Source organism: Monodelphis domestica, chromosome 7 (assembly GCF_027887165.1).
Source record: "Monodelphis domestica isolate mMonDom1 chromosome 7, mMonDom1.pri, whole genome shotgun sequence".
NCBI lineage: Eukaryota > Metazoa > Chordata > Mammalia > Didelphimorphia > Didelphidae > Monodelphis > Monodelphis domestica.
The window spans coordinates 145721265-145743353 of record NC_077233.1 but is presented as its reverse complement, the minus strand read 5'-3'; the positions used below and the strand labels follow the sequence as shown (position 1 = coordinate 145743353).

Sequence of the window (22089 nt, the reverse complement as noted above, 5' to 3'; positions counted from 1 at the left end):
GAAGCCCTTATTACCAACCACCTGTAATAATGTAATGCCTCCTAACAGGTCTTTCCACTTCTACTCTTTACTTTGCATATTTCTAATCGTGTCACAGCTCTGATCAAAAATCTTCCCCGTCAATGACACATGTAAAACCCAGAGGAATTTCTCGTCGGCTCCAGGAGGGGGGGTGGGAGGAGGGGAGGGAAAGAACATGGATCATGTAACCATGGGAAAATATTCTAAATTAATTAAATAAATAAGTTTTTTTTAAGTCTTTCCCCTATTCAAACGACTGCAGTGGTGCCCTATTACCTCCATGACCAAATGGGGCTTTTAAAGCCCTGTATAACACGGTCCCCTCCTCCCTCTCCAGTCTTCTTTCACCCCATTCTGTAAAAAATAGACTCGAATACAGGACTACAATCCCCACGAGCCTTTGCTCCACTTCCCCAGAATGCCTTGTAATCTCACCTGGGCCGAGATCGAGAAGGTATTTAAGCTGATTCAAAGGCTTTTGAGGGGCTCTCTCTTGGCTCTTTTTGGACTTCCATTTTGGAGCAGGCTCATCTCTTGCGTGATGTGAGGTTATTTTGTCTAGGCCTCTGGCCTAGGCACATGTTTCTTACTTGTATATTCTTTCATCTTTAACCTTTAATAAACCTCTAAAAAATATAATACTTCTTGCAGAGAGAAACTAATTTCAGATGCCTCAGTCTCCCCATCTCCCCTAAATTTTAACTGTTACAGTTTTTGGCGACCACTAGATTGGATGAGAACTTCTCAAAAATTTTTTTAGCCTAGAGAATTTTTTTAAAAGCCACGATTCTCCAAGATACTCTTTAGAAAATCATCTTGATCAGCCTGTTTCTGTGGCGGTCTGTCTCTCACCCATCTGGCCTCCAACCCAGATGGCTCATCACCCCAGCCCCAGACCCATGAGCATGACCCCAGCCGGCTCATCACCCAGATCCTTGGAGCAGATCACTCAGGACTCATTGCGACCAGCTGGTAACAGTATTGGCCACATGGTCGGAGGGGAGAGACAAGAGGAAAAGGAGAAAGGGTAATTTTCCCTTAGGCTAAGCCTCCACGTGGATGGGGGTATTGACCACAGGGGGTTCATAGCAGAGGAGAGAGAAAGGGAGAGGAGAAGAAACAGATTTTTCAAACAGAAACTTAAAAAGCAATAGGCTGTTTAAAAGGATTTTTGACTCTTCTGGTAATTTCATTGATTTTAACCTGCCTGTCAGGGAGCAGACTTAGCCCAAAGATTCAACTTTAACTTTGGGGAGGAAAATGGGTGGCTCATCGACCTGATAGCCACACATAAAGACATTCGGTCCTGGGTTAAAATCTGGCCTCAGATACTTCCCAGCTGTGGGGCCCTGGACGGGTCCCTTGAAACCCATTGCCTAGCCCTTACTACTCTGCCTTCGGACAATAGACATTTAAATGGATAAGAACCCAAGGAACTTTGAAGAGACTAAAGGCTATATTCTAAGACATTTCAGACTCCAATGGTTTATAAAAATCTCTGTATTCTATTGCATTTTTTGTTTAAGGTTTAACTTTGTGATTTTAAGTTCATATATTACTGGATTCAATATTATTCTGCTTGAACTGAAGGTTGATTGAATTTATTTTGAATGTACTGAGTTTTGAAATTCTGTTGTTTTTCCCCTGTAACTATTGAACAAATATTATTGTGAATGAGCCCATATATGAAAAAACAGCTTTTTTTCTATTTTGCTGAGGATAGATGGACTTCAGAACTGGTTATAATTGTATTAACAACCTTTGGAATTTTAATGTGCTAAATACCTCAAATGATTTGATTTTAAGGGTTTTTTAAATATGATTTTTGGAATTTTTTTTTAACAATCTGGTTGTTTTTGCCTGCCCCTACCATGAGGTAAGGCCCATTAGCTGAAGTGAAATACATTTTATAAACCCCCAACCTTCCCACATGTGAATGGAAGTTGGGCAGTTAATCTCAGGGCATTTGTACCCTTAAAAAGCCTCCAAAAGGAGCAACCCTTTACTTATACTCTTCAGCTCACTACTTTACTTGCACCAGAATGATATCTAGATTTCTTGATTATGTTCTTAACCCTAGATGAGTTTTACTTTGTTAAAAAAAATATGTTTATTACCAAGGTTGAAAGATTGCCATGTTTGTAAAAATTGTGACAAATGTCCATCAATTCATAGGTTTTAAAAATGTCATACAGCAACTTATGTGAAATATGAAAGTGTGTTTGTTTGCTATTGTAATTAATTGGGCTATTGAGAATTTGGGGGATTTTGATATCTACATAGGCTTTCCTTGTGTCCACACTCACTCTGAAGATACTCACAGACAAGTATCCCCAAAACCTTGGCTCCTACTTGGCTTCTATAATCTGGTCCCTTTCTTTTCTGCCTCTCATAGTGTGGTACCTTTCTGTAGTCCTGGCACTGACTGGGTAAATGCATCATTACTTAGATCATTTTGATTGGGCCCTGATTGAAGGACCTGTTATAGATTTATTTTTCTTCTACTTGGAATTTTTACACATAAGACTTTGATAGTCTATATTTTCATCCAGAAATTTTTCTTTTCTTTTGGATTTTCTGATGTCTTTTTAATATCTCTTGCCAATTGATTCATATACCTCATACCTCAGCCATGCATCCCTAACTGATTCTGAATCTTTCAATCACCCACAACATGGGGAAATGTAAAAAAAAAATCATTATTTAAATTGCAAAGTTTAAATTCCTTTTGAGAAGAATTTTAGGTAAAGAAGATGCTACCTCTCTGAATCCAGAACTGAACTGTTGGAGAAGCCACCATGAAGAAGCCTCCAGACCACAAGTTGCACAAATTTAACTTTGGGTGTGGTTGATTGAACATTCATTTGTATGTATACTTTTATGCCACAGGGGACTGCCCCCCTAACGGCTTTTTGTCAATGTGTTCAGCAATTATTGGTTTTATTCTTTTTTCTCTTATCCTCACACTATTGTAATCTTTTAAGTTTATTATGTTTTTATAATCCTTTTGGGGAAAAATTAATTTTTCCAAAAATGATCACACAGGGATTGTAAAAAATAGACTCGAATACAGGACTACAATCCCCACGAGCCTTTGCTCCACTTCCCCAGAATGCCTTGTAATCTCACCTGGGCCGAGATCGAGAAGGTATTTAAGCTGATTCAAAGGCTTTTGAGGGGCTCTTGGCTCTTTTTGGACTTCCGTTTTGGAGCAGGCTCGTCTCTTGCGTGATGTGAGGTTATTTTGTCTAGGCCTCTGGCCTAGGCACATGTTTCTTACTTGTATATTCTTTCATCTTTAACCTTTAATAAACCCCTAAAAAATATAATACTTCTTGCAGAGAGAAACTAATTTCAGATGCCTCAGTCTCCCCGTCTCCCCTAAATTTTAACTGTTACAATTCCCACCTCCTCCTCTTCCTCTGTGCTGTTATAATGGCCCTTTGCTGTTCCTCCCAAGCTATTTCCCTGGCTGCCCCCTCCTCCAGACCTGGAATTCTCTCCCTCCTTCCCTTCAAATCCCAGCTAAAATCCCACTTTCTAAATCCTTCCCAGTCGTCCTTAGTCTTCCTGCCTTCCCTCTGAGATTATCTCTAGTTTATCCTGTCTCTATCTCATTTGTAACGATTTGTTTGCATGTTGTCTCCCCCATTAGAGCAAGGAATGTTTGGTGCCTTCCTTAGTAACCCCTGGGGCTTAGATCAGGGCTGGAAACACAGTAGGTGCTTTATGAAAGCTAACATCTAGGACCATCCTATCTTTCCAGCCTTTTCTAATAGCAATCCCCATCCTCCCACCCACTCTGTGTTCTGGCCCAGTCAGATGGTTACTCACACACACACACACACACACACACACATACACACACACGGCCTACCTTTTCCCACCTCTGAATCCTATGCCTACATTCTCCCTCCACCCCATCCACCCCACCTACTGAATTCCTATTCATCCTATAAAAGTCTGTGTTAGCCATTCTTCTTAATACAGATGCCAGCTCCAGGGAGCCTTCCCTGATCTCTTCTGTGGGTTAAGGACCTCCCCCCAATTGGAACTTCACCTACCACTTTATTTGCACCTCATGTCACATCACGGTCACAGCCATCTTTGTCTTACCAAAGCCCCTCCTCTTGTATCCTGGGATCTGCTCCCTCAAAGGACACTCGAGGCCTTCCTCACTCCCAGCTCTGGCCCTTGTCCTGCTTCAATCTTCCTCAGCCTTCAGGGCTCCCTGACCAAAATGCCTTCTCTAACCATCCCAGTGGAGCCAGGTTTCCCCATCCTCTAAATTCCTTAGAGCACCTGCAGAACAAGCTCCTTCCACTCCAAGCCCATGCCTCCTCCTCTTCTTCCTCCTCCTCCTCTCAATCACTTCTCCCCTCCCAACACCCCCTCCACAGACACAGATGCAGAAGCATCTCTCTCTCTCTCCTCCTTCCATCGGTCTGTCTGTCCGTCTGTCTGTCTTTCTCCCTCTGTCTCTTCTCTCTGACTGCCCGGGTCTCTGTCTCTCACACACACGTATCTTGATGCAGGGCAGGCAGGGCACGGCATAGTCCTGAGCCTGACATCAATCCTGGGTGGGAGCTGCAGCCTCTGGAGCCAGACCCAGGCCCCACCCGCCTCCCACCCACAGGAACAAAACAGGGACTGGCTACGCGGCCTCGTCTCCTTTTACTCAGATCAGTCTTTCTGGGCTTGGGTTTCTCCCTCTAGGCTCTTTCTGGATCCTCTGGGGATACGAAGGAAGGCTCTTCAGTTTCTTCTCTCCCTCCAGAGAAATCTTTCCTCCATGTGCCCAGGACTTCCCACCTTCTCTTCTCCAGGAAAAAAATGCCACCAATTCCTCAGGCCTTGAATTGTGACTCTTCTCTGAACCCTTCCCAAGAAGCAAGACTCTTCCATGGAAATCAGTCCCAACCAGTCCTCTTATCTCTCCTACATCGTCTCCACAAGAGGATGCTCTCAGGCAGACAGAGGGGGTGGATAAAAACAATAACACCAACAACAACTAGCACAGCTTCGATTGCATTTTCCTATAAAAGGGTGCGGACCCTTTGACCCAGCCATACCACTACTAGGTCTGTCTCCCAAAGAGATCAACGAAAGGGAAAAAGATCTATTTGTACAAAAATATTTATAGCTGCTCTTTTTTTGTGGTGACAAAGAATTGGAAACTGAGGCAATGGCCACCCATCAGGGACCGTCTGAACAAGTTGTATATGATTGTAATGGAATACTCTTGTGCCTTAAGAAATGATGAATAAAAAGGTTTCAGAAAAACCTAGAAAGATTTATATGGAACCGATGCAAAGTGAAGTGAGCAGAACCAGGAGAACACCGTACACAGTAACAGCAATATTGTAATGACCATCAACTGGGAAAGACTTAACTATTATCAGCAACGCAAGGATCCAAGACAGCTCCAAGGGGCTCATTACGAAAAAGGCTATCCGCCACCGGAGAGGGAACGAACAAAATACAGATGAAAGCATGCCAGTTCTTACTTGACTTCCTTCATGTGTTTTTTCTTGTATATGCAATATGTCTTCCACAGCATGATGACTATGGGAACATGTATTGCATGATAACATACCTATAATCTGTATCAGAGTGCTTGCCATCTCCAGGAGGATGGGGAAGAATGAGGAAGGGAGAAAATCTGGATCACAAATTGTCAGAAATGAATGTTTAAAACTGTTTATACATGTAATTGGGGGAAAATAAAATATGACTGCAGGGGGTGGGGGACAGGCTTACACAGTACCTACTATGTGCCAGGTACTGTGCCAAGTGCTTTACAAATATTATCTCATTTGATCCTCCTAAGCGTGGGAGGTAGGTGCTACTAGTATTCCCCTGGATGTGACCTGGGTATGACTAAAGTTATTAGATCTTTTTCCCCAAACTTAGCAAGAACAAAGGAACAGGGAAACAGTGTTCTGGGCAACACAGTGGATCCCTTCTGCCCTTCCTTCTTCCAATAGTCTGATTTGGTACCTGCAGAAGACCTGGGTTAAATCCTAACTCCATCCACTTGCTAACAGTGTGGCCCTTTGGTAGGTGCCACATAATTAGAGGCCACAATCAGAGAAGGAACTTCCATGGCTATCTACCCTAGAAAAGGAATCCCTCCCACTGAAAAATAAGTCAGTGTCTGCTTGACCAACTCCAAAAAGAAGAGGCTGTCCCTCTGCCGAGCAGCCACTCATTTCTGGACTGCTTTTCTTCACAGTGAGTCTAAACCGGTCTCTTTGGGTTAACTTGGGTCCTAGCTTACAGGAACACAGATTTAGAGATGAAAAGGCAAGAATCTGAACTTGAGTCTTCTTCCAAGTTCAGCCCTCTATCCACTCTGCCATCTAGCTGCCCCTGACTATTTTTTCACTTTGTTGGGCTCTTACTTGTACCACCAACAGGAATGAGCACCAGAGTGGGAGTTTGACATCTGCAGCAAACGTTCTAAAGTGAGTTCAGAAACCTCTTGTGGAACAGAAGGTCAAAAGCTCATTTGGTGACCCCATTTAGGGTTTCCTTGGCAAAGATACTGCAGTGGTTTGCCATTTCCTTCTCCAAACCCATTTGACAGATGAAGACATTGAGGACAATATGGTTAAGTGACTTACCCAGAGGGATACCCTGGTACGTGTCTAAGGCCAGACTTGAACTCAGGAAGATGAGTCTTCCTAATTGCAGGCCCAGTACTCTACCCACTGTACCACCCAGCTGCCCAGGATCTAAAATGCCCCAGGATATTATCTAACATGACCACGTCACTGATTGGAGTTCCTCTTCTTTGCAAGTGGACTAACTCCTGGGTGAGAGGCCACCTTCTTATCAACTTGGTGACCTGAGGGACAGCTGGGTGGCTCAGTGAATAGAGAGCTAGGCCTGGACATGGGAGGTCCTGGGTTCAAATAGGGCTTTGGACACTTCCTCACTGTGTGGCCCTGGGCAAGTCACTTAACCCCAGTTTCCTAGTGCTTGACACTATCCTGCCTTGAAACTGGTATCAATTCTAAGACTAAAGGTAAGGGTTTAAAAAAAAAAAACAACTAAAACTGGGGACCTGGAATGCCAGTCTGATCCCTTCCAACTGCATCCCTCCAGCCACAGCTTATGGGTCCCAAGCATACACTCCTAGGATGATGGGAGCATTCAGGACCACACATGAAGGCATGTTATCTGGGTCATCTAGTTCAACAATTGAGACATCTTCCCTTTGCTAAAGTGAAAAGAATGTCCATTTTAAAACTGGAAGACTTTGACATCAAGTCCCAAATCTGACAATTATAAGCCAACCAGCACCACCCTTACCTCAGGGGTAAAAAGAGACATTCCTTACACAATCTACCTCCCGGGTCTGTTGTCAGGAACATCTTAGAGGGATTCCCCAATCACCCTGCACGGCTTCTTCCTTGGGGGATAAACATTCATTTCTCCAAAGGAGGAGAACTTGAGGGGGAACAGGAGCCAGGCTGGGCCTCAGGGTATCGGTCCTGTGGACCTCACCAAAAATTGGCCTTGGGGGTCTGCTGGGGAGGAAGTAGGTCAGTTTCTGGAATTCTGCAGCTGATGTCAATGACTTCCTTTTTTTCCATAGATGAGAAGTAAAACTGACCCACAGAATGAATCAGAGGGCAGCTGGGTGGCTCAATGGATAGAGAGCCAGACCTGTCCCAAGTCTAGTCTCAGATACTTTCTACCTACATAACCCTAAACAAGTCACTTAACCCCCATTGCCTGGCCCTTACTGTTCTTCTGCCTTAAAACCAATACAAGCTATTGGTTCTAATATGGAAGGTAAAGGTTTTTTCATTTCTGTTTTTTTTTTAACCCTTACCTTCCATCTTGGAATCAATACTGTGTATTGATTCCAGAAGAGTGGTAAGAGCTAGGCAATGGGGGTTAAGTGACTCGCCCAAGGTCACACAGCTGGGCAGTATCTGAGGCCAGATTTGAACCTAGGATCTCCCATCTCCAGGCCTGACTCTCAATCCACTGAGCTACCAGCTGCCCCCCTGAGGTTTTTTAAATAAATGATGAATTGTACACAGAAAGTAAAACACTGTGGAATAATCCAATGGAATGGACTTTGCTACTAGTAGCAATGCAACAAGCCAGGGCACTCCTGAAGGACTTATGGGAAAGGATGCTATCCACATTGAGAGAAAGAACCTTGGGAGCAGAAATGCAAAAGAACATATAACATCACTTATCACATGTATATGGGTATGTGATTTGGGGTTTAGGCCTTTAAAAAATCACTCTATAGCAAAAATGAATAATAAGGAAATGGGTATCAAGTGATAATATTTGTACAATCCAGTGGAATTGCTTGTCGGCTCTGAGAAGGGAAGGGAAGAGGAGAAGGAGAGAACATGAATCATGGAAACATGGGAAAATATTCTAAAAAATAAATAAATAAAACATTTTAAAAATAAATGATGAGTCTCAGAGAGATTTCAAGGATCTCAGGAGGTAACAGAGGTTCGGAAACTGAACAGTGTTTCACAAAGTCATATAACCTTTAACCTAATAATAATAGTAATAATTATATAATGCTTACTATGTTCCAGGAATTATGCTAGTTCTTTACAATTATTATCTCATTTGATCCTTATAAATAACCTGGGACGTAGATGCTATTATTCTACCCATTCTACAGATGAGGAAACAGAGGCAAACAGCGGTTAAGTGGCTTGCCTGGAATCACAGAACTATTAGTGTCTAAGGCCAGATTTGATCTTAGGTCTTGCAGACCTGAGGCCTGGTGTTCCGTCCACTTGCTATTTGACCAGCCCCATAAATATGGGGCACACACTGTGAATATTATCCCTATGAATAGACTATCTTAAAATAAAGTCCGCTCCCTCCCTTGAGTTCAAGGGGTGCCCAGGCAGCATCATGGACTCCACAGATGGCCAGAATTGACCCCTAAATAGATGTGAAGAAAACAATTTGTATGCATAAACCAGGCCTGACCAAACTGTCTTTCTTGCTCTTAGTCACACATGATACTCATCTCTCCTCTCCATGCCTTTGCACTAGCTTTTCCTAATGCCCAGAATGTTCCCCTTCCTTACCTCCCTGTCAGAGAATTCCATAGGTCCTTCAAGACTCTAGTACCTACCGCCTCCTACATGAAATCTTTCCTGATTCCCCCTAAACTGTAAGAGTCCCCAGCCTCCTTCAAAACTACCCAGTCTTTATTTTACATTCTCTATTCCCTTAAATATGTAGATGTAGTTTCTCCCAATATAACATAAGCTATGCAAAAATAAGGTCTATGCCCAGTGCCTAGCCCAGTGCCAGAAACAGAGCTAATTTGGCCAATCAATAAAAAGGGACTTTGCAGGTTGGCCTAACTAAATCTGCCTCCTCCCATTTTACAGATGGAAAACTGAGACTCCCAAGTAGAAATGACCTTCCCAATGTCCTAGGGAAGGGCCACCCAAATGTCTGTTCCTAGCCCGGCTGAAGGGCCACAGCTTTGACTTCTTCCCCTTCCAGGGCCAACTATCCTACCCATGGAGCTCGGATCCAAGGGAGGTAGCCACCCCTCGTTTCCTCTTCTGATAAATTAGTTCTCCTTTTCTAGGCAAGGGGAGAGACTCTTCAGAGTCCACTCAATCACGGGGTCCTGGCGCCAACAGCTGGAATTCAGGTCCCAGGAATGACGCCCTTCCATGGGGCCTCCAAGGGCTGTGACATCCCAAAGGACGCTGAGAGATCCACCCCTCCCCTAGGGCTGCGGCGCGAGGGAAGGCGCCCCAGCATCCCCACACCAAAAGGGCAATCCCAGGACCCAGCATGTCAGAACCAAGACAGAATCTTCTCTCCGCCGCCTCCTTGGACAGAGGAAAAGAGGCATCTGGGGGTTGCGGAGGAAGGACCCCTAAAAGGGTTTGCTCCTGGAGCAGCTTTCTCCTCACTGCCCCATGAGAGTGAACCAGGGCAGGACGTGCCGCTTCCCCTGGCCTGGCCAGCCCTGTGCCTGCGCCCAGAATTCCTCCTGGCCAGGACTGCCTCCTCCCAGAGACATGCCAAGACGTGTTCCCGGGTCACCTGAACAGGGATTCCCCACGGGGCAGCAGCCGCCCCGGGCAGGGCGCTCGGAGGTCCGTCTCTCTCATTCCGAGGCCAATGGGGAGAGATTGAGGAGCCCAGACACACCTCTGACCCGTCAGCCGAGTGGGCCCCGGGATATTCCTGCCTCTGGGCAGCACAGGAGAGATGGGATCCAGGAGGCGTTCTAGGAGGATGTGGCCACCCCTCTGAGGGATGGAGAGGACGTCCAAGGGAAGCCTGGTGGCATGAGCCCCAGCCATTCCCTGACAGGCCCAGGATGAGCCAAGAGAACAATCATCAGGGCTGTACCCCTCCTCCTCCTCAGACACCACCGAGGTCATTTCCGGGATCTCAGGGGCGGCAGAGGCCAAAGGGCTTTGGAAGCGGGACGGCATTTTGCAATGTGGGGTGGACATTAACAATGGTGGTCACGACCGTGATGATGTGCCTCTGTAATATATACCATAATATGACGATTATTTCTTTCTGAGGAATACCGGGGTGTCCACAGACTGTCAACAGGGGTTCATCTTCCACGACACCCGACAGGCTAAGAATCTCTGGCCTGGAGGTGCCTGAGGCTTGCTCCACTACAGTCAGAGGTCCAACCGCCCTGGACTACCTCCGTCTCTCCAGACAGCCTCTGAGGTGTCCAGAACCCACTTGTTGCTCGTATGGCAACTGTATGGTTTCATTCCTTGAACCAGGCCAAAGCAGGGACCTTGGATGATGATGAAGCGCAAACCTTTTCGTATTAGCATGTCCCTATCGTTATATTGGTTTAGTCTGAGGTTCTGCTCCTTGAAGCCTCCGAGCTCCCTGGGCCCACCCCTACGGAATCCGTGACAAGGAGAGTATGCAGGGACTCTGACCACATATTTCCTACCCAAGCATATGGGCATACAGCACCCCATTGAGATCAGACAATAATTTACCCCAAGGGCAGATAATTAACTCAGAATCACAGAATTTAAGCGTTGGAAGAGACTTCAACGGCTATTCAGGCCAACTCACTACCCAATGAAGGGTAGGTTCCCTGCCCATCCCAAAAAATTCTCCTGCCTTCATGGATGGATCAAAAGCCTCCTCCTCCAAGAAGCGTTCCCTGACTGGGTCAAAAGGGACCCTTGGATTTCTGGTCAGGCCCCCGATGGGCCAGTGTTCCTTTCCTCCAGTGGATTATACACATGATCTAGCAGGGCACAATTGTTCTGTTGGGAGCTGCTGCTGCTGCTGTGTTTGAGACAAAACACATAAATAATAAATGACAGCATTCTCTCCTTCAGGCATAAGATTACAGTGGCCAATGCCAGTCCTTAGAGACAAAAGACACCCAGAAATTCAAGACAGTATACAGAAGAACCCTTCTGTTATCAGAGAAAGGCACTAGGGGATCAAATACAACCCTGAGGACAGAAGATCCAACGGGAGAACTAACACCGCCGAGGAGAGGAGGCAGAAAGAACAGCAGTCTGGGGAGTCAGACTTGGGCTCTGCTTCAGGAAGCCCATTCACTCCCTGGGTGGCCCTGACCAAGTCCCTGCTTTGGGTCTGTTTCTCCAAATGTCCTTCTGGCCCTCACATCCGATGTTCTGAGATGCCTTTTAGCTCGGACAATTCCATGGTCTGAGGGCTGCTCCAGCACTGACCTATCTTCTAAGGAACTATCACCTCTGGCATTCTAGGAATTAAGGGACCCACAGGGTATTTGTGAAGATCCCTTCCAACTCTGACAATCTGTTTTCAGTTCCCTTTCTCCTCAAGGCTCAATGTTCTAAGACATGCTACTTATAAGGACCTAAATGAACAATTTAAGAGGAAAACAGGGAAACCCTGGTGGCGATCTGATCTACAAATTTATCTAATCTAATCTAATCTAAATCTGGGCCCTCACTGCAGCTACTCCTCTCTTACTGACTCCCTATCCCACTAACCACAGTAGCTTTTCTGGACATTCTATCTCTTAAAACAGTAAGGTGGGGGCAGTTGAGAGTCAGGCCTAGAGACGGGAGGTCCTATATTCAAATCTGCCTTCAGACACTTCCCAGCTGTGTGACCCTGGGCAAGTCACTTGACCCCCATTGCCTAGCCCTTATCACTCTTCTGCCTTAGAACCAATACCCAGTATTGATTCCAAGATAGAAGGTGAGAGTTTAAAAAAAAAAAGAAAAGTAAGGCCATCCCCTCAGTCTTCTGCTATCAGCCCCCACAATCTCCTCCTTCAATCTAGTCTCTGATGAGGCCAATTTTATATACTTATTTCCTCCCCACCTTCTCCAGCTGATTGTCCCTACCTTCATTCCTGCTCTCTTAATCTTTAATCTCTCTCTGACTATTGGATCCTTCCCTTCTAGACCCTAGTCTTTCCCATCCTTAAAAAATCCCCACTAGATCCTACTGATGAGAAAAAAATTATGTAGAGATAAAATTTATATTTCTATATTATATAAATTATTTGGAGAAGACACCATGAAGATGCCTCCAGATCACAAACTGCAGGAGAAGATCAAGAATGAACTTTGGGTGCGGTTGATTGAACATTTATTTGTATCTATACTTTCATGCCAAAGGGGGCTGCCCCCTAACTGGCTTTTTGTCAATGCGTCCAGCAATTACTGGTTTTGTTCTTTTTTCCTCTTATCCTCAAATTATTATAATCTTTAAGTTGATTATGTTTTCATGATCCTTTTGGGGGAAATCTTTTCCCAACAGGATCAAACAGGGAAATGTAAAAATGGAGATTTGAACCCCAGACTTCAATTCCCAGAAGTCCTTGGCCACTTCCCAGAATTCTTTGTAACCTCACCTGAAAGTCTCACCTAGGCCGAGGACAAAATGGTATTTAAGCTGACTCTCCACCTACTTCGGGTCTCTCAGATTCCACTTCTAGGGACACACAATTGAATGGGCCTTTCGGCCCTCCTAGTCACGTGCTTTCTATATTCGTATTTTCTTTATTTCTTAATCTTTAATAAACCTTATAAAAATATAATACCTTTAGCAGAGAGACTAAATTTTAATCTTAACAAAACTATACAATATTATACTGAGTTTCAAGCACAAGTTTGCCAGAAACAATTTATTTAACTGAACATTCATGTAAAATCCAAAATTTCTATCTTGGAGAGAGAAATGTCTAAATTGGCATAGTCCCTTGCATTGTTCCTTGGCCTTGGACATGTCTCTCCTTCAAGATGCCTTAAGGTAATATTTATTAGAATGTTGATCAAGAAAAAGATCATTAAGTTAAAATACAGTCTGAGGTTAACATATCAGAAGAGATGACTATCAATGGTCACTATCCCATTCCTTCTAGATCACTCCCAGACACAGACACATCTCCCACCTCCCAGCCTTTGCATTGGCTTTCCCATATATCTGGAATACTCTCCCTCTTAACCTACACCTAGGAGAATTTCTTATGACTCATTCAAATGCTTCAGCCTTCAGTAGGAGGCCTACATTCCTATTCCCCACCCCCATTCCTAATCATGCATAAGAACCATCCAGGTACTCTATCTATCTGATATGTAGGTCACCTCTCCTTTCAGAATGCAAGCTCCATGAGGCCAGGGATTGATTTTGCTCTTTCTTTGCATCCTCCATACTTCACACAATACCTGGCAGAGAAGGAGCTTAATAAATCCAGGATGCAAATTTGGCCTCAGACATTTCCTGGATTGTGGGACTTTGATGAAGTCCCTTAACCCCCATTGCCTAGCCCTCACCACTCTTCTGCCTTGGAACCAATACCCAGTATTGATTCCAAGATGGAAGGTGAGAGTTTAAAAAATAATAAATACTTGATGACTTACCAATCTTTATTTATCTCCCTCACCAACAGACAGGCATTCTTTGAGAGCAGAGACACTTTGTTTTTGCTTTTGTACCCTCAGGGCCTAGCACAGTATCTTATATACAGAACATAATAAATGTGTTCAATTGTGTTGCAGTCTATGGAGAGAAATGGGGATATAATGGAAAAAACACTCATTTGGAGTTAGAAGATTTGGACTTGAATCCTAGTCCCAATCTTTACTAATTGTATGACCAAAGACAAGTTATTTAATCTTTCTGAATATCAGTTTCCTCATTTATAAAAATAAAATCAAAGAATCATAGATTTAGAGATGGAAGAAACCTTGGAGGGTAATAATGAAAAAGAGAGAAAGAATATTTATAAAATTCTATCCAGGAGCCAGGCCTAGAGACAGGAGGTCCTAGGTTCAAATCTGACCTCAGACACTTTCCAGCTGTGTGACCCTGGGTAAGTCACTTAACCCCTATTGCCTAGCCCTTACCACTCTTCTACCTTGGAGCCAATACACAGTATTGACTCCAAGACAGAAGGTAAGGGTTAAAAAAAAAATTCCTATCCACTTCTAACACAATATACACATATACATATATTTATATATTTCAGTTATGAAAAAGCACTTAAATTTTAAAACACCACAGAATTATAAGCGATTCCTTTCAGTGATGAGATTCTGTTATTCCATAATTTAAAAGATTATAAATTCCTTGAGGACAAGGGCTGTCTTTTGTATTTCCAGCTGCCTAGTACAAACTAGACAAATAATAAGAACTTGTCTGGGAATGGATGGATGGCCAATACCTCTTACTGGCGAAGAGGATAAGATGCTGGCCTAAGCAAAGTCACCTGGAGGTATTAAAAAAAGGTTCCCCATCTTGTTAGCCAAGAAACTGCCCTATGGTGAAATAAAAAAGCCAATTACTAATGATCTATCGGGCAAGGCAACAGCACGAAGAAGGAGAATAGTAGTTGGATAATGGAAATCTATGGAGAAACCAAAACATTCATTTGGCCCAATCAAAGGCTTTGATCTTTTCCCAGGAGTCAAAAAGGATGAACTCAAATAAGCCTCTGCCTCTGCCCTCACCCTCCCACTATATGGAGATGGAGAGGAGAACAAATTCCAGCACCTAAAAGGAAAAAAGTAGTCCTTCTTAGGGGCTGACTAATCTACACTTTGGATCATGAATTAAGACTCATGGAGGGGCAGGTAGGTAACTAGTCGATAGACAGTCAGGCCTGGAGATGGAAGTCCTGGGTTCAAATTTGGCCTCAGACACTTACTTAAATGCTGTATGACCACGGGCAAGTCACTTAACCCCCACTGCGGAGCCCTTGCCCCTCTTCTGGCATGACAGAAGGTAAGGTTTAAAAAAATAAACTAAGATATGAGGAAACAGAGACTGACTTAAGTTAATGCATCACAGTTTAGTGATCGTCCCAATGTTACCTATACTTAATCTGAGCTTGAGAGGGATAGGTCCTGGCAGTCTTACAGGGCTCAAAAGTGATGCACAGCTAGGCTGGATGGCCTTACCATCCACAGTGCCACCCAGGGAATATCATGGAACTTGAGCCACCAAGCTGCCTCAGGAAGTGCCAACAACCTCCCCAGGTCAGACGTGGGGCAGCTTCCCTGCCAATTAACGAGGGGAGTCTGCTGTGAGTGACCACTGCGCTTCCAGTTGAGGAAAGATAGGGAGATCTAGTCTGAAAACAAATAAAGCCAGAAGCTCCTAGAGAAAACGCAGCAAGTGGACAGGGAGAAAGAGGAGAGTGCCTGAGAGTGACCACAGGGACAGAAGGCTTTCCAAATTTATTATATTGATTATCATATTAATCTAAACAGAGGCCATCTCCTGCTCACTATGAAGCCCCCCAAAAAATACAATATAATAAGTAAATGACAAAAATAACACTGATAGCAGGCCTTACTCAGATTTTATATGGGCTCAGTTCATGAGGAAGTCCTATATAAAGGACAATGCGATAGAAGGGAGGAGGAGGCTACGTGACTCAATGGATAGAGTGTCCTGGACCAGAAATCAGCAAGATCTGAGTTCAAATCAGATCTCAGACACTTACTTAAGGGCTATGTGTCTCTGGGCAAGTCACTTAACCTCAGTTTGCCTTCCCTGGAGAAAGGCATGGCAAACCACTCCAGTATATATGCCAAGAAAACTCCCTGCACAGAATGGTCCACAGGGTCATGACTGAACAACAATAATGATACAGAGAAGTTGCTTTACCCAGACACAAAGCTGAAAGTTGGCCCAATAACCCCCAACAAAGTAAGTAGCTGCAGGCAAAGGCCCTCCTTGCTCTCCCAGGGCCTCTCCTTCCTCATCTGTGGAATGGGGAGGGTTGCAAGCTGGAACACGAAAACCAGAGAGACATGTACACACACCCCTCATACACACACACAAAATAAAACCTGACACACAAACAAAAAGCCACCACGCAGGTATCCACATCTGGGCTCCACCAGAGAATAATATGGCATTCTAAACTCAGCTTTAGACTCACAGGGTTCTGGTCCAGTCCCTGCAGAGCCAGTCACCAAGCAAGCAAGCAAGTGTCCCTGGACACATCTGGGAGGCAGACAGAGAGTAGGGACTGCAGCCAGGGAAGGCTGGAGGGATAGGAGGAGCAGAAGGACTGGGGGGAGGTTCAGTCCTGAGAAATAGGACAAGGGACACCCCTTCTCATAGGAATACCGGGGCTAGAGCCATGGCTTTGCCCCTGATCATAGAAATGAGGAGCAGAAAGGGCAGGCCCTGGGAGAAGACCTGGCCCTAGGAAGGAAATGGCAAGGGAAGGGGAGTCAAAGAGAATTCACCTCTGCTCGGCCCCCAGGAGCTCCCAGGCTGCTGTAAGGCTGTCCCGTCCCAGGCTCCAGCTGGGCCCCAAACCTGAAAAGCCAGTTTCATCCTTGAATCCTCTCCCTGCTCCAAGAGAGTGTGAGCAAAGAAGGCTGAAGGGAGGGAAGGGAGGAGGGGGTTCCCAGCACATGGGTGTGGTGCCACCTCCCCTCCACTTCCTAATTGTCCCCCTTCCCCAATATATGAGCCAGGTAGATCTCAGGTGCCCCTCTCCTCTGAAGTTTACACAGAAAAAAAAGGAACTGCACCTGCCCGAGACAAACCATTCCTGGGGCCAAAGACATCTAACTTAAGTAAAAAATGGGGGGTGTCCACACCCTCCCAACATAAAACCCTACAGAAAGATTCAAGGTTCCAGGGATTCCATCCACAGGCCCTGAAGGACCAGAGCATCAATGCATCCAACACAGATTTCCTGTATTTGTCTCCTTTACATTTCCATAATCAGCTATAACCATTCTTCCAGAACTCTCTCCCACACACATACACACACAAACCAGAGCTGAAAGAACCCCCTGTTTCATTGCCCCCCAAGTCTCTGTCCTTGCTTCCCATGCCCTAGTCTTCCCAGGAGGAAGCTCTTGGACTTCTCTGGACAATGACCACATGCCTCTGGTACAACAGGGGATGTGCTCAGTCACAGAACTTAGAAATCTGACTTCCCTGTGACTAAATCACCCTGTGACCCAAGTAAGCCAGGGCAACCCTCTCTGGGTCTCCCTTCCTTCATTTGTAAGATGATGGGGTGCCCTAGTTGGCTTTGAGGATCCTTCCAGCTCTAAATTCGTCCAGGGATTCTTACTCTGGATTCTGGCCTTTTTGATAACTGTACTTCAATTTAATTGGCTTCCTTAGCAATCCTATGCATTTTATACATAGTAAAACATCATGCCAAAGTGCCAAAGCACTTCATGACACAAAAAATATTTAAGAATCCCTGATCTAATCCAATACCATCATTTTACAGGATAGGAAACTGAGGTCCAAAGAGGTAAAGTCCTTTGAACAAAATCATACATTTATAAATGACAGAGGCAGCAGTTGAACCCAGGACCTCTGACTTTCCACTGGGCCACAATGCCTCTGGGCCCTCCCACCACTCCCATCATAAAGCCCTCTTCTGAGTTCTGATGTTTCCTTGATTCTTATTCCACTCCTACTCTTCCCCCAAGAGAGGGTGGGGGAAAAAGACCCCTGAGAGTTTGGCCAGAGAACCAAGGACATCCCAGACCACAAGGGGGTGCCCATGGCAGAAGAGAAAGCCTGCCAGAGGCACTGATATGAATCAGGTATGGGGCAGTATGGATGAGTGTCAGGCCCTAAGTGTGTGTTTACATGTTTACATTTACTCTAAAAATGACTAGCTGCATACAAGGGTATTGTGGGTAGGAAGAAGGAAGATGGCCAGTATGAACTGAGAGAAGATTACCACATGTAGGGATAAGAGCATGTCAGTGTCCCCAAACTAGTTATTCCTGTGAAAGGGGGGAGGGGATGGAGAGGGAGGGTCAGTTCTTAATCCCAGCTTCCTCCTGAGTCACTGGGCAATTTTCCCTCTCCCTGCCAGTTTCAATGAGTAGAATAAGCCCTGTTGTGTGCTGGAATGAGAAGAGAGGTGTTAGAGATGGGTAAAAAGGCCAAGGAAGAAATCCTCAACTCCAATTCTAACTGCTTTGGTTTTCGGAAAGTGACCAAGTGAGAATTAATTTATTGGTAAGAACTTGAATTTATTTCATTCCATTTATTTATTCATTTAATATAATTAATTTATTGGCAAGTAATTATTGGGAAGAACTTGAATTTATTTCATTTTCTATTTATTTATTCATTTAATATAATTAATTTATTGGCAAGTAATTATCAAGAAGAACTTGAATTTATTTCATTACATTTATTTATTCATTTCGTATAATTAATTTCTTGGTCAGTAATAGTACAGACTCTAGGCTTGTAGTCAGTTGCCCCCCCCCCCATATTCTAAGTCCCTTTTTACTGTCCACAGAGACTGTCCTGCTCCAGGTAACTAACAGAAAAGTGACAAGGATGGAAAAGGGAAGCAGGCCCACTAGCTGATCTATTTCCACTCCAGAGCACATAGGCACACAGAGAAGCAAGCCTTCCAAGTCTTTCCCTACTGTCCACCCAGAAGCTCCTGGCTGGTCATTCAGCTGTTCCAGGGGATGGCTAGAGCTGGAGTCTCCATGTCCGGCCTGTTAGTGACTCCAGCCCCACAGTCTGGCCCCGGGCCAGCTCAGGGGGATGTGCTAATCCTGCCTGGGGCTATTTTTACAAAACTCCCGTCCCCAGGAGGAATTCAGAGGAGAAAGAAACTTGCTTTTCTGGACCCCTGGCTCCAGTCTCTTCAGCTGCCCCTTCCCCAATGACCAGCCACTGAAACTTGCTTCTCAGGACCCCTGGCTCCAGTTTCCCAAGCTGCTTCCCCTCCAATGACCGGAGCCATTCCAAGCTTCTTGGCATCAGCCATCACACAGGCCACACATTCTCTGCTGCAGCTACCCCTCCCTACCTCCCCATCCCTGCACCAATCTGCATCCCTAGGACAAGCCCTAGTCACTCCGGCAACACTCCTCCCCACCCCCACCAGGGCCCGGGGCCAGGGTCCCAAGGGCGAGTGGCTAGGGGTATCTTAAACTTGGATTCATCTACTAAGGCGGTTCTCCCTTCTCTACTGGCTCCTAAAGATTGAGATGGAAACTAAACTCCGACTCTCAAGCCCACTGCTTTTCTGTGTGCTTGTCAGTGTCTGAGTTTGTCTCCGCCCGAGTGTGTGTCCCGAGTGTGTTTAAACAAAAGGTCTACTTGGTGATTAGCCGGGGAGGGGCAGAAGGCGGCTGGCCTGGACCCTCTCCCCACCGTCCCTCTTATCCCGACTTTCCCCGTGGCTACAGACCTGCGAGGATTTTCCAGCAGATGAGTGCCCAGGAGGGTTTTCCGGCATAAGTCTCCCTGCCCCCTGTCCGCCCCATAGAGAGCCCTCTCAAGACACCCCAAACCCCTTATCTATCGAGAGGGTCTGATGACTGCGCTTGTTCTTCCACTTCCAAGGCTATTCACTCCAGAACAGTATGAAAGTGTCACTCCCAACGCCACCCACCCAGCTGGACCCACGTGCTACCTAAAGTGGGGGCTAGAGGAGGACAGAGCAGAGGTGAGGGGTGCTGCAGGTGGCAGGAGCCTGCGCGACCCAAGGCGCCCGCCTCTCCCATCATCCTCCAGGAGTCAGAGGGTGCGCTGCTCCCCAAGGGACCTCCGAGGAGCCGACCGGTAGGGAGCCAAACGGCTCCCAGATGGGTCCCGCTCGGCTCCGAGGATGGAACCGTAGCAGCCCCGCGACCTGCAGATTGTGGACGACTGACCCACCCAGGAAGGAGGGAGCGGGGAGGAGTTGGATAGAGAAGGCAACTAACTCCAGGAAAACCGGCTGGTTCTGATCCGGCCGAGCCCAGTGACAGCAACCGGGCTCTCAGCCCGCCCTATGCCAGGCTCTGGTCCGAAGCTCCCAGGGCCCGGCTGGACCGCGGCTCCCTGCACCAGCGCGTCCCTCCCTCCCTCACCTCGCTGGATCCCTCGTCCACTCACCAGCCCGCAGCCACCGCGGCTGCCACCGCCTCCAGCAGTCCGGTCCCGGGGGCGGGCAGAGCCGAGCGGACAGTGCGCAAGGGGACCGCCTGGACTCGGAGTAATAGCCCGGGCCCCACACTCGGGCCGGCGGGCAGGGCAGAGAGGGGCAGGGCAGACCGCCAGAGCCGGCGCGGGGCTGCGGCCGGGGAAGGTGTGTCCCGCTCCAAGTTTGCCAGAGTCCCGGCGCCTGCCTGCTTCCCTCTCTCCGCCTCTCCTCGCCACTTCTCCAATTCTCCACTTCCCCGCCTCTCCTCCCGTCTGCTCTCCTCTCCGCCCGCCCGCCTGGCCGAGAATGCCATGGAGCGAGGGGCACGTAAATGAGAGGAGGGATCATGGGACAGAGGGAGGGAGCAAGACGGGAGGGGGCCCGAGCGGGGGCCGGGGGCCGGGCTGCGCGCCCGCCCGCCCGCTAGGAGAGCGCGCTGCGCGCGGCCATATGGGCTCAGTCATTCACGGCGCGCTCTGAGTCAGGGCTCTGGAATGCACTCGGGGCGAGCTCATCTGCCACCCGGAGCCGAGCGGAAGCTGTTCCCTCCCACCAGTTGCAGCCCAGACCAGCTCCAGGCCGGCTTCCCCGCTCCCCGACCCCAGGCCTTCACCTCGGCCTTAGGCTACTGCCCCCCACACCCCCCCCCCGCAAGGCTGGACCCCGGTACTCTACCTCTCAACTCCGGGGGAAAACCCCAAGGCCGTGTCCCACCCCTGGAGGGAGGTGACCCCCCCTCCAATAAAAAGGTCTCACAGCTGGAGGCGGGATTTCGAAGAGGTCCAGTCCAACCCCCCGGGCCAAATTGGCGGACCTGCTCTGGGGCCGCCACCACACCCCAGCCACAACTCTGCTCTACGGGTCTTGACCTCATCTTTTTCCCCGAGCTGCCCCAGGGGGTGGGCCTCTCTGGGAAGTCACGGACTTTGCTTAGGTACCAAAGGAGCTGGCAACGGAACGAAGGAATTGAAGTCAGGAAGCTCAGACTCCACACCCTGCCTCTGATCCCGCACTTAGCAACATGATTCCAGGCAGATCACTTAACCTCAGCTTTTCCACCTGAAAAATGGGGATAAGAACTCATAGTATTTTACTCAAATGAGATGATGTTAAGTAAAACATTTGAATTGCCGATTACCAATCACTGAGATGCCAGTTGTGGTTAGATGGGGGGGGGGGGAGGGCAGGGAGGGTCAGCAATTTACTGACAGTCTCAGGACCAGCTTTAATCCCATTCTAGACTATTTAGCTTGACTCAAAAAGTTTCCTCATCCCCCAGGGTCCAGACTGTCTCCTGACCCAAATTCCAGATTGATCCCTAATCTTGACTTCAAACTGAACCCCTAGTGCAAGCCCCAGACTTACTCCTAACTTTGGCTACCCTCCCCTAGGATCCATCCTTACCCAGAGATGAGGGTGACTGCATCCTGACAAAGAAAACATCTGACTACTTGGTGGCAGTGCATTCATGTGGCATGTTAAGGTTTACAAAACATTTTCCTTTCATCCATCTCTCTCTAAGGCCTTCCCCTCCTCTGGTCTGCCCCATAGAGGGGGTCCCAAGTTTGGAATTTTGGAGGCCTGCAAGCTTTACCAAAGCTGCGGGTTTTGAAAACCAAGCACAGATCAAGATTCAGTCCATTTAACCACCCAGGGGCACAGGTGGCTCG

At 46.8% G+C, this 22089-nt stretch overlaps 1 protein-coding gene across 3 annotated transcripts in view; it reads right to left on the bottom strand.

The window, feature by feature from the left end:
- RHBDF1 (rhomboid 5 homolog 1) overlaps window positions 1-21109 on the bottom strand; it is a 47200-nt gene extending 26091 nt beyond the window's left edge. For 2 of the 3 annotated variants that reach the window (XM_056805770.1, XM_001364756.5), the window contains exon 1: window positions 20392-20530. The gene's annotated coding sequence lies outside the window, so the exon portion shown is untranslated. Of the gene's footprint in view, window positions 1-20391; window positions 20531-21094 lie in introns of those variants that run through there. The other variant, XM_056805771.1, reaches the window with a different exon arrangement.
- Between the last annotated feature and the right edge of the window lie 980 nt (window positions 21110-22089).